The sequence below is a fragment of the Cnephaeus nilssonii genome (assembly GCF_951640355.1).
Source record: "Cnephaeus nilssonii genome assembly, chromosome: 10".
Lineage (NCBI taxonomy): Eukaryota > Metazoa > Chordata > Mammalia > Chiroptera > Vespertilionidae > Cnephaeus > Cnephaeus nilssonii.
In genome coordinates this window covers 83,130,557-83,141,083 of record NC_137081.1, presented here as the reverse complement: position 1 = coordinate 83,141,083, position 10,527 = coordinate 83,130,557, and positions in this window count along the sequence as shown.

The following is a 10,527-nucleotide window of genomic DNA, read 5'->3' as shown; positions in this document are numbered from 1 at the left end:
AAGCTTTCCACACACCCTGGCCGGGCCCACCCGCTTAAGGCTACAAAGTTTCAATTGTAGAAGGTGAATTAACTGCCACAGAAATGGCTGCCGCCCCGGAGGGAACAGCAGGCTTGGCTCTGCTCCAGGCTACAAAGTTTCAATTGTAGAAGGAAAATAAATCCCAGATACCAGGGCCTCTGCTTGGGTTGCCAGGGGGCGTGGCCGGCCTGCAAACCACCACAGGCCCCTCGCTCAGGCCGCCCCACACCCCAAGGGAACCCCACCCTGATCCAGGACACCCTTCAGGGCAAACCAGCTGGCCTCCACCCCTGCACCAGGCCTCTATCTTATCTAATAAAAGAGTAATATACAGATTGATCATCACTGCAACACACAATATAGCTGCCCCCATGTGGTCAAAGATCCTGCCCCCATGTGGACACAAGATGGCCACTACAAGATGGCCAGCAGGGGAGGGCAGTTGGGAGGCACCCGGCCTGCAAGGGAGGGCAGTTGAGAGGGACCAGGCTTGCAAGGGAGGGCAGTTGGAGGTGATCAACCCTGCAGGAGAGGGCAGTTAGGGGTGACCAGGCCGGCAGAGGAGGGCAGTTGGAGGTGATCAACCCTGCAGGAGAGGGCAGTTAGGGGTGACCAGGCTGGCAGAGGAGGGAAGTTGGGGGCAAACAGGCTGGCAAGGGAGCAGTTAAGCATCAACCAGGCTGGCAGCAGAGTGGTTAGGGGTGATCAGGCTGGCAGGCAGAAGCGGTTAGGGGCAATCAGGAAGGCAGGCAGGCAAGCAGTTGGGAGCCAGCAGTCCTGGATTGTGAGAGGGGTGTCTGACTGCCCTCCAGGAGTCCCAGATTGGAGAGGGTACAGGCTGGGTTGAGGGACAACCCCCCGCCGTGCACGAATTTCGTGCACCGGGCTTCTAGTATATATATATATATATATATATATATATATATATATATATATATATATATACACACACACACACACACACACACACACACACACACTGTATATCACAAGTGATGGAATATATCACATTCTGACATTCTGTTACAACTTGCTACTTTTGCTTAATGCATGTTAGAGATCTTTTATATTATAAGTGTGGATCTGCATTAGCTTTATTTTTAAATATATCTCTTTAATTAAAACAGTAACTAAATAATAACACATTAGAGTTAAGAAGTAAAAAAAATCATGAGAGAGGTATTTGAAAAATTGAAGTTTAGAACGTACTGTTCTGCTCTGTAAATGAATTCTGTCACTTCCCCTGAACACCCAACCTTACCCATAAGTGACCCTTGAACCTGCTTGAATACCTCCAATGATGGGGAACTCACTTCCTCAAGAGGTAGCCTTAGGTGGTGAGATTCTCATCCTGAGCCTTCTCCTCTTTTTATTGACTGAAATCTCTCCACCAGTTTCCCAGATCCCTTAAACCCAGTGATCTCACCTTATAGGAATTCCTTAGCATCTAAAGTCTATTTCATCCATTTGGACACCTAAAAGCTATTGTTTGGCAGTGTTTCTTAACCATATCACAGGAAGCCGTCTTGCCCTTCAGCCCAATTTTAAGCTTCCAAAAAGCAGAGAATGAGGCTTGTGTTTCTCTTGTGTCCCCATCCAGTGCCTCCCACAGTGCTGCCCACACTGCCCTTAGAAAACAGCTTCTCTTCCAGACCTCAGCGGGTCACCATTTCTCCAGAGAGCCTTTCTCGGCACTCCAGCCCCAAAACCTTTCCAGTCATGGTAACTGTTTGTGATCTGTATTCCCAGTGCATGGAGCAGAGCCTGTCACTGGTTTTAAAATATATATATTTGGCAAATAAATAAATGGACATATGAATACTAAGAGGGTAATCAACTATATCTTTTTCTTGAAAGACAGTGAACAGCATAGTGTTAAATTACTCAGGGTGATCTTGTAGAATTCAAGTGCTAGGGACAGTGTCCTGCAGGCCCCGGAACACTGATGGGGCTACCACTTGCCATGCTGAACAGTCCCACGGCTCTGTTTACGAAGCACCCAATCATAACAGAAGCTTCAGAAACACAAAGTGGGAAGCTACCTTTCCAGGCCATGCAAGCTTCGGGAAACCAGGTTCCTTGGAGGGTTCTTAGAGAAATTTCATAAAAGTTTTTGAGGGCCATAGAGAAGAGAACTAACATTTATTGTGCCCCTGTTTTGTGCCAGAAATGGAGTTTGTGGTTAGAGACAAAGTTTTTCTCTTGCAGGGATGAAGGGTGGAGTCCTGGAATGAGCCCTAAAGAATATCCTCTTTCCTACCCCGCCCCACAGAAACTGCACCCAGCTATAACTTAGAATTTTCAGTAAATCTACCAGCAAGCATTTCCTGAAACTCCCCCCCCCCCCCGACACACACACACACACAAAATGATCAGTTTCTCATCTCAACACTCTAGGTAGCAATATACAGAGAATTTGCATAAAGAGCTAAACAACCTTGTAAATAAAATGTGTCTATAAAACATTCATACAAGATTACTGTGGAGGCAGGAGCACAGGGCTTAAAGGACAAAACATCTGAATCCTAGCTTTGCCATTGTTCAGTGCAACTTGGGAAGTTCTTCAGCTTCCTGAACTTTACCTCTGAGATATATATATATAAAAGCGTAAGCAACCATTACAACCTGACGACCGAAATGACTGGAATGACTGGAACGACTGGTCGACCAGTCACTATGATGCACACTGACCACCAGGGGGCAGACGCTCAATTCAGGAGCTGCCCCCTGGTGATCAGTGCGCTCCCCTGCTCAGCTAGAAGCCGGGCTCATGGCTGGCAAGCGCAGCTGTGGTGGCGGGAGCCTCTTCTGACTCCCCGGCAGTGCTACTGAGCAGCAGGCAGGGATGAGCTTGAGTGGCACAGACCGGCTCAGGCTCCTCCCTGGCCTCCTGCAGCTTGGCGCACTGCTATATCCCTCAGGGGTCCTGGATTGTGAATCCATGCACTGGGCCTCTAGTGTAATAACGCCACCTCACAATTGATAAGATTGCATGCAGAAGGAAATGCAAGTGAACTCTACAGGGTGAGGGGTCGTAAGTGGGACACAGAAGGAGAGGTCACCTGTGTGGTGTGATGAAGGACCCTTGGCATCCTTTTGGTCCTGTCGCCCACAAGTGTTCAATGAGCATCTACAAATGGTGAACTAGTCAGACACGAGGGTTGCCCTCATGGAGCCTGCAATTGAACAAGGACACAGACACAAAGAAATGACTTGAATTCAGTGGGTTCAGTGCTCCCAGGTGGGAGACGGTGTGTGAAATGGGAGTGACTTCTAATCCAGGCAGGTGAGTGAGGAGAGACTCAGTAGAGGGAGGTGACATCTCAGCTTTCAGAGGCAAGTAGAGTCCAGGAGGGGTGGGATGAGGCAGAGGGGTGGGAGTGGAAGGTTCTATGGAGAATTGAGGCTGAGATCTGCACTCCCTCAGAGAGTGTAAGAGAAGTGACAGAAGACAGAGTCATAGTAATGAATTTGGACCATATCATAAGAGCCAATATAGAGTTTTAAGCAGGAGAGTGGCAATCGTGATCATTTCAGAAAGCAGAATGCGTTAGAGCAGAGCAGGATAGAGATGGGGAGACAAGTTAGGAGAGAGTTTCAGGAAATTAACTAAGGGAAAGATTATAGGGGACCAGGGAAAACAGAGAGATGTTTAGAGAATATGACTCACAGCATCCATGAAAAATTGGCATGTAGGTGAGGAAAGGGAAAAGTCAACAGTGATCAGTTTCCTTCCATAAAGGCCCAAACCAGGAATTGAACCCACAACCTTTTGGTGTATGGGCTGAGACTCCAACCAATTGAGCCACCCAGCCTTTTTTTCAAATCATCCACAGATACCAGATTGAGGCTCTTGGGAGATATCCAAGTGCGGTTGTGAAAGAACAGATGGCTATGCGGTCCCAAATCAGTAAGGTTCTGGGTCAGAGACAGAAATGTGGGAGTATATGGATGATAAATGGCTGTGCATGAGATTTCTCAGAGAGTAGGAGCAAAGAGGAAGAGAGGAGAGCTGGCAGAGAACCCTCTTCGAGAAAAGGAAGTCAATACAAGAGACAAAGTCAGCTGGAGTGGCGAGAGGAAGCCACAGAGAGTGCAGGGTTACAGAAAGCCAGGAAAGGAGAGGCGTCACCAAAGAGAGATAAGATTGGAGAAGGATTTACTGGGCAGGGCAAGGTGACCTGGGCAAGTTCCAGGGAATGCAGACTGCCAGTGGGGAGGTGGAGAGGAGACAACCAGTGCAGGCAAAACTCATCGGGAACTTCCTGACAGTAAAGATGACAGGCAGGGAAGTACTTGGAAAGTGGTGAGCATAGATAGGATTTTGGAATAATGTTGTTTTTAAAGGTGGGAGAGTCTTGAGCATATCTCAAGAGTCAAAAGAAAAAGCCAATAGGAAGGAAACGTTTAAAAAATATATAGAAGATAGGAAGGAAGCAATGATAGAGGAGACTCTGAGGGAAATGGATAGAGACAGGATCTAGAAGGTATTTCACTGGAACAGGATTGAAGAAGATGCTGTATCTGTTAGAAACTCTCTCAGGCTCAAGTAACAGTACATCTCTAGGATCACAGTCCTCTAGGATTGTGACTTGAATTTAAATTTTAGAAGTCAGGAGGCAGCTTTTTGTACTGTTAGAGGCAGAAAAATGACACCAAGTATTAAGCTCAGTTCCGCAGCCTCAGTCCTTGAGTTCTGGCTAGGAGAGAATTCAGAGTCAAGACTCAAAGTATAAGAGAAATTTTATTCAGAAAGTCACAGAGGTAGAAGAAGTGAGCCATAGAAGAAGTAGGCTCAGGAAACAAGTTAGAGAAAAAGAAGGGCCCTTGGAGCTAGGAGGGAGGGAGGGAGGGAGGGAGGGAGGGAGGGAGGGAGGGAGGGAGGGAGGGAGGGAGAGAGAGAGAGAGAGAGAGAGAGAGCCTTGAGAGACAAAAGAGGCAGGAGAGGTTCCATAGAGAAAGCTTTGCAGAGTCCTCCAACCTGAGGGCTTTTGTCTGGAGGTCTCAGGGGAGGATCTCAATAGAACATTCATCAACTTTCCAGGTGTGTCTCCTCAGGGTCATGGTCTCCACTGATTGCTCAGTACCAGGGCAGAGGGTCATTAGTCATTGCAGCTGGTCCTGATGTCAGCCATGGTGTCACTCAGCCTGGTTTTACTGCTTTCCTGGTCCTGGAGCTGAAACACAGCTGAGGCCTAGATGTCATCTTCAGGGGTTAATGCTTAAGGGAGTGGTCATACAAGAGCTTATAGCTTTGCCCATTGCCAGGCACCGGGTCTCCACTCTGGGACCCTCTGCATCTGGCCATTGTTCCTGCTCTGCTCATGCTAGCCAACTGCCTACTACCCTACCATTAGTTAAGCAGTACAAGGTTGGCAGAGCTCAGAACAACCTTTGTGATTTGTTTCACTTTTGCCTCATGCTTGCAAGATGGTTGCTGCAGTGAAGCCCTCTAGCAGACTTCTTGATACATCACATCACCTAAAATCGGCACTTAAGAGTCCATCCCTACACCAAAGCTAGGCCCACTTCTCTGAGATGAAGACATCTCCACTCAGCACCCAAGGAGAATCAGGACTCCACTGGCAAATAGCAGTGGCTTCGGTTAGAAAGAGCAGGGTCTGCCTCAGAGGTACAGATAAAGTAGGTTAGTGTGTTTCGGGGCAGAAAGCTGAATGAATTCTCATGAGGTGTATTGTGTGCCTTTCGTGTGCGCATTTTTGTTTTGTTGTTGTGTTGTGTGTGGTTTTTGGAAGTTTGTCATCTGCTAAGAGCAACAGGACAGAGCTATTGGGATGTGGGGTCTGACAGGATCTCTAAAATAACCACTGTGGAGAAGGGGAGAGGAAACTCACTGAGAAAACATCTACAATCCCAAGGAGGTCCTCAGCAGGGAGAAAGCTTGGGGAAGAAATCACAGACCAAGGAAAGAGGAGAGGCACAGAAGATTGGCTAAGTGGCAGCTCTGCCCCAAGTGCTCACCAGGGTTTCCCAAGCTCGGCACCATTGGCATTCTGGGCCTATTCATTCTTTGTTGTGAGAAGCTGTCCTGTGCATTATGTTTATCAGCACCCCTGGTCTCTACCCACTAGATGCCAGTCCCCCCACCTCAATGTCTGACAACCAAGAATGTCTCCAAACATTGCCCAATGTCCCCTAGGGGTAAGGGGGGATGGTCTTAATTGAGAACCACTATTTAATCCTATGGAGCCAGGATTGTGGTTCTGCTTTCAGGGATAAGATTAAATGCCAAAGGACACACAACTAAGAAGAGATGGAACCAGCATTCAAACAGACGCTAATTGGAGACACTCCTCCCTCAGGCCCTGAGCTTCCAGCCTGCAATGCACAGCTAGCAGCACCAGTAAATGTGAACTCCGTACCCTTGGTCCTGGCCTCAGCCTTCCCACTGGGCTCTTCACTCATAGAGTCACTTTGAGCAATGATCTGTTTTCCCGGAAAGAATTAGGAAACTCATAAAAATTAAATCTTTACAGGACCTCTGTATACTCTTCTCCAGGATGTCAATCATTAGGGTAAAAAAAAAAATGTGGCAACATTTTCCCAAGAATTGGAGGAGGAAACCACCATCTAGAAAGGAAAATCTTTCAAACTGGAATGTGCTCTAGGCTGCCTCTTTAACTGAAAAAAAAACAACACAACATTATATGCTTGGGAAACCTTATATCTGCCAAAGCAATATGAGGGTCTCGCTGTAATAATGATAGCGTCAACTCCATGCAGCCTTTCATCCTCTAGACTCCAAGAGGGCCTTAAAGATGAAATTTTATACAAGTGCACACAGACACACACACACTTGGAAAAATTCACACATATATCACTTTGTCTACCTCTCTAATGAAGGTGGAATGCAGTGGCAGATGTTTCACAGCTGCCAGACCCTCACCCTCCAGCAGTTTAGGACAGGAAGCCAAGGACACTCGATCCAAGAGGGATTGCAGGGAGAGTCCAGGGAGGTAAAATCCAATCCTGCAAACTGGGATTCAGTAAATACATGGAGTACCCTCCACATCATTGCCTCTTCCCTTTCTCCAAGAGACTGGATGGAGAAAAATGGCAGGCATCCATCTATAGCAGAAAGGCCACGCTTTCCTGGTGAAGAGATTGAAACTAGAAAAGATCCCTAACACTTGAGGCATACGTTCGGTACACACAGCCCGTAGCCAGCCCAATACAGACATGGTTGTAGGTTTGATCTCAGGTCAGTTAGATATCATTACTCTGTTGAGTTGCCATTGGCTGCATTTCTATTGCACAGGCAGCTGACAGTCCCATTGCAGGAGAAATCCTTTTGTAAAGAATGAGGTGCACTGGTAGGGTAGAAGAGGAGGTGGGGTAGTATCTTGTCTAGAAAGGCCAGGCAGTTCAATATGAGGTGAAAAGAACTAATATCTGTGAAGCATCTAGCTCACTTCAGCCCCTGAGCAAAGAGCTTTGCCTATGTCATCTCATTTATCCTTAGAAGGTCTTATTATCTGAACTTTACTAATGAAGAAACAGATTTTGAAAAGGTTAAGAAGTTTGAGGCTTATACCCCTAATAAGTCAGGATTCAAGCTCAGGTCTGCCAACCCCAAGTGAATACATCTGTATTACCACCACCAGGACTTAGAATATTGCTGGAACCCCAGAATTCACCTTTATGCCTTCTTCTCTGGGAAACTCCTCCTTCTATTACTAAAGATTAATTTTGCCTGTTTTTTGTTTTTTGTAATCCTCACCCAAGGACATGTTTTTATTGATTTTGAGAGAGAGAGAGAGGAAAGGTGACAGAGAGAGAAACATTGACTGGTTGCCTCCAGAGCATGCTCCAACCAGGGATGGAACCTGCAACCTTTTGGTGTATGGGACGATGCTCCACCCAACTGAACTACCCACCCAGGGCTAAGTTTTGCCTGTTTTTTGAACTATATGAGTGGAACCATGTAGTATGCATTCTTTGATTCTGACTTCCTCTACTCAGAGATTCATCCATGTTTTTGTGCATACAATAATTTATTACCATTGTTATATAGAATTCTACTGTGTGAATACATTATTATTATTTATTTATCCATTCTACTCTTCATTGGCATTTAGTTTGTTCCATTGAGGAATATTATATATGAACTAGGGGCCCAGTGCATGAATTCGTGCACCTTGAAAGGAACTGTGGGCCGTGAGGCTGCAGTAGGCATAGGGGTGGGTCCCATTCCCCTGTCTGCCGGCAGCCCCACTCCGTCTGCCGCTGCTCCCACACGCTGATGGCACTGGCCCCGCTCCCACTGCTGATGGCGCAGAGTGATTGAGGCCAGTGCCAGCAGTGGGTGCGAGCGGGGCTGGCGCTGTCAGCGGGTGCGAGTGGCAGCTGCTGCCCTGATCACCCTTGAAGAGCAGGGGGAGGTGGAGAAGCCCTCAGGGGCAATCAGGGATGGCAGCTGCCGCTCACACCCACTGATGGTGCCGAGTGATCGGAACCGGCACCAGGCACCGACAGCAGGAACGAGCAGCGGCTCTGGTGCTAGCTGCGGGTGTGAGTGGGGCCAGCACTGGCAGTGAGTGCAAGCAGTGGCTCTGGCACCAGCAGTGGGTGCAAGCGCTAGGCAGGACCACAGCGTGCAGGAGCAAAGAATTTTCAGTAACCACCAGAGGCTCAAAGAATTTTCAGTAACCTGAGGCTCACCCCAATGACAGTGACCGGCACCCTGCCTTGGTCTGGCACCCCTGCTCACTTGCTCCACTATCCCGCCATGATCAACACTCGCCATGTTCCACACACACCCCCTGGTGGTCAGCACACGTCATAGCGACTGGTTGTTCGGTTGTTCCAGTTGTTCCACTGTTCCATCTATTTGCATATTAGCCTTTTATTATATAGGATAATGTTGCTACAAATATTCTCTTGACATTTCTTTTGATGCCCACATGTTTGCATATGTACACCTAGGAATAAAATTGCTGAATCACAGAATATTTATTTATTCCCTTTTAGTAGATAATGTCAACTAGTTTTTCAAAGTGTTGTACAAATTAACATTCCCACCAACCGTATGAAAAAGTTCCATTTGTCCCACATTCTCCAAAATTGGTATTTTGAGTTAACCATGTTGATGACTGTGCAGTTTTATCATGTTGTGGTTATAATTTCCTTGAAAATATATTTATTGGCCATTTGGACCAGCCACTCATCTGTGAGGTAATTGTCTTTTTTTGTATATTAGTTTATAAGAGTTCTTTATATATCTGTACAAAAGTTCTTTGTTGGATGTATGTATTTCAAATATCTTTTCTCATGATGTGGCTCTTTGAAGTTTTTAGTTCTTAATTTTAATGATTTTAATAAAGTCCAATTTATCAACCTTTTTGTTATGATTTTTTATCTGGCTTAAAAATGTTGCCCAGCCAGCATGGCTCAGTGGTTGAGAATCGACCTATGAACCAGAAGGTTGAGGGTTTGATCCCCAGTCAGGGCATATGCCCAGGTTGCAGGCTCGATCCCCAGTGTGGGACTTGCAGGAGGTAACTGATCAATGATTCTCTCTCATCATTTATGTTTCTATCTCTTTCTTCCTCTCCCTTCCTCTCTGAAATCAATAAAAATATTAAAAAATATTTGCCACCCCAAGTGATGCAGATATTCTCCTATGGCTTCAGAAAACAAGTTCTGAATTGTTCTTTTTCTCTAATCTCTAGAGGAGTCTGTGACTGGTTGATCTTATCGTGTCTTTAAGTAGTTGAAAGAATTCACTGGTGACACTCTCTGGGCATGGTGTTTTCTTTGTGAAAAGGTTTTTATTTGCCTGGAGGAAAAACAAGAGAAAGAAATAGACAATAGAAGGAGACCCATAAGTAATCCAGATATTAAAGTTATTTGTTACATCCTGAACTGTGGTCAATCTGTATCCATTAGAACACATGGGAAATTCTCCACTTTATTATTTGTTTTCTAGTTGTCCCATTTCTTCACTCATTCTTTATTTTCCCTTTCTCACCTCCTTTTGGACGAATCAAATATTCTTATTATGCCATTCTCCCCCTATATTAGTATTAGGCTCTTAGTTATACTTTTTTTTATTCTTCTTTCAGTGGTTATTGTAAAGCAGTGGTTCTCAAACTTAACACACAACAGAAACATCTGAAAGTCTTTTGAAAATGCAGGATTCGGGGCTTCACCTCAGATTTTCTGCCTCAGCATGTCTAGGGGAAGACACAGGATATTATCCTATATAATAAAGAGCTAATATGCTAATTAGATCAAACAGCAGAATGACCATCTGGACAACATTCCAGAAGAATGTCCAGGCAACTTTCCAGATGGAGCCGGGGCTGTGAGGGCTGAACCCCTTGCACGAATTTCGTGCATTGGGCCTCTAGTACTTCTAATAAGTTTCCAGGTGATGCTGATGCTGCCTTAGAGATTGCATTGCATATCCTTGATTTACTAGAGCCTACTATAGATTGATGCTTTTACTCTTGCCCAGATAGTGCAACAACCTTAGATTTATTT